Here is a 2,500-nt window from a genome sequence, read left to right on the forward strand (position 1 = left end):
TTTTTTTTTGAGACGGTCTTGTTTTGTACTTCAGGTTGGTCTTGAACTCAGTTATGTAGCCCAGGCTGGCCTTTAACTTGAGATGTGACTCTCATGTCTTGGTCTCCCAGGATTATAGGCATGCTCCACCACATCTGGCTGTGGCAGTAGCTTTTACAGTTTTGTTTTTGTTTTTGTTACCAGGAATTGAACTAAGGGCCTTGTGCTTGCCAGGCTGGCACTGTGCTGCTGAGCTATATTCCCAGCCCAGTAGCTTTTACAATTTGAAGTGTGATAGCAAAAACTAGCATGAATTTCTTTTTTCTTCCTTTACAGTTTCACAAATTAAATATATAAACTATAAATACTTATCTTCAGTTTTCTTACATGTAAAATAGGGATAATAATACCTAAATTATAGGATTGGAATTAGCACAGTTAAACACATACAATGTATATGAAAATATACATACATTATGTACATAAAAGCATAAGCCTCGGTATTTATGAAACTTCCAACTTTGTTTCTGTATAGATCTTTTACTCTTAAATGAATATTTAAATATTTGAAAATTTAGTAAGAACTTAGCACTATAAATCCATTACTACTAAGAAAGTGATTTTTTTCTTTTTGCCGCACTGGGGATTAAACCCATGACTTTTACACTGAGCTACATCCCAGCCCTTTATTTATTTGTTCATTCACTCATTTGTTCATTTATATATTTAGACAGGGTCTCTCAGTTGCTCATTTGCCCAGGCTGGGATCAAACTGGATCCCTCCTGCCTGTGTCTCAGAGTGCTGAGATTACAGAAATGTACCACCATGCTTTTTTTTTTTTTTTTAAGATAGGGTCTCATGATCTTCTGGGCTGCCTGTAAACTCACTATGTAGCCCAGTCTAGCCTCAAATTTGTGAACCTCCTTCCTTAGTCTCCTGAGTGCTAAGATTACATGCATGTGCTGTCACATGTATTTTATTATTTTTTAATAATGCCATGCTATATTTTCACATTCTTTGTTCCTCCAGTTAAAATGTAAGTAATATTATAACTGCATCTATTCCATGTTATGATCATTAGTGTAATATAAAAAGTTTCTTTAAATGTTTCATCTTTGTTAAGTACAATAAGATAATGGAGTGTGTATTCTTTAGGAACTGTTTTTGAAGCTAGGAGAATTTTTTTTGGAAAGAAGAATAGCTCCTGGGTTTCCAGAAGAGCTCTGGAGTGGGTGGCCACATCGCCCCTCAATCCAGACCTAATTATATATATATCCAGAGCACAGGCAGCACAACTATATGGAAGGTATAAAAAGGGAGCACCAGGCACTAAACTGATCCCTGCTTGTGGTCTCCAGCTATACCTGTAGCTTATCACTATTATAGGTCAGTGAGGCTAAAAAGCCACAATAGCAGCTATAAAAAACAAAAACAAAGCTGGGCGTGGTGGCTCACGTCTTTAATCCCAGCACTCGGGAGGCTGAGGCAGGAGGATCGCTATGAGTTCGAGACCAGCCTGGGCTACATAGTGAGTTCCAGGTCAGTCTCAACTACATAGTGAGACCCTGTCTCAAAAAAACAAACAAAAACAAAAACAAAACAAAACAAAAATAAAAACAAAACAAACAAAAGCCTCAGCAAGAATCTTTACATTCCTTAGTTGAAATAGTCCTTCAACACCACACAGACCTAAATCTTATGGCCAAAACTAGAGGGACTTATACACTAATAAATAAAATTTATCGTTAGCTAAATATCTAACATTAGGTAAAAGAAGACCTTAAAACAATAAAAAGATGGGCAACCCACTTTCTGGGTCCCCTTCTGTCTTTCTTAGACAGAAGCAATCTTTACCTCAATAAATATTTTTTTTACTCTTAAAAAAAAATAAAAAGGAAACACTAGACTTATAGATAAACCTCCATGAGCATGCAGGCCTAGGAGCCAGCTGGCTACAATCCCTACCCTAATCCCTTAAAAACATGTCTAGACTTGGCTCCTTTCTCCCAATCTGTCTTTTCATTCTGGCTCTTATGTTTGGACCATGCATTTTTACTCTCTTGGTAAAATTTTTTCTTCTCACCTAAAGCCTGTCAAACTCCAAATTGTCATGTAGATAGAGCCAACGATAAATGTGCCAGACTCCTTTTACCAGGGAAATTTTGCCTAAAACTGCCAATCATACTTCCCCACATAAGCAAACACTCACTGTCACTAGGAACTCAGCAGATTTGCTCAGTTCACCTTGTTAGATCTGAAAAAATTTTGTTGAAATATAATTAAACTTCCTTCGTATGTCAGGTGATGTTTTCATTGTCTTTAAAGAAGTGTGTCAAAGGCAGGTTTATGCTCTTAGTGTACAGACAATCAAAATACTATCTGCTCAGTGATGAAATTAAGAATCATGCTCCATGTTTAAAGATATTCATGAAAGTTCTAATAAAAATTTTTATTCTCAATATGGGACAAAGAAAAAAATGGAGCTTTGTGTTCCTTCCACTCACCTCATAGTTTATCAAA

General features: G+C 36.4%; 1 protein-coding gene across 2 annotated transcripts in view; it reads left to right on the forward strand.

Moving 5' to 3' along the window:
- Atp7a (ATPase copper transporting alpha) overlaps nt 1-2,500 on the forward strand; it is a 162,674-nt gene that overhangs the window by 135,061 nt on the left and 25,113 nt on the right. The gene's annotated exons all lie outside the window — the stretch shown is intronic.

The sequence above is a fragment of the Fukomys damarensis genome, unplaced genomic scaffold (assembly GCF_012274545.1).
Source record: "Fukomys damarensis isolate Sample0158 unplaced genomic scaffold, DMR_v1.0_HiC HiC_scaffold_39, whole genome shotgun sequence".
Lineage (NCBI taxonomy): Eukaryota > Metazoa > Chordata > Mammalia > Rodentia > Bathyergidae > Fukomys > Fukomys damarensis.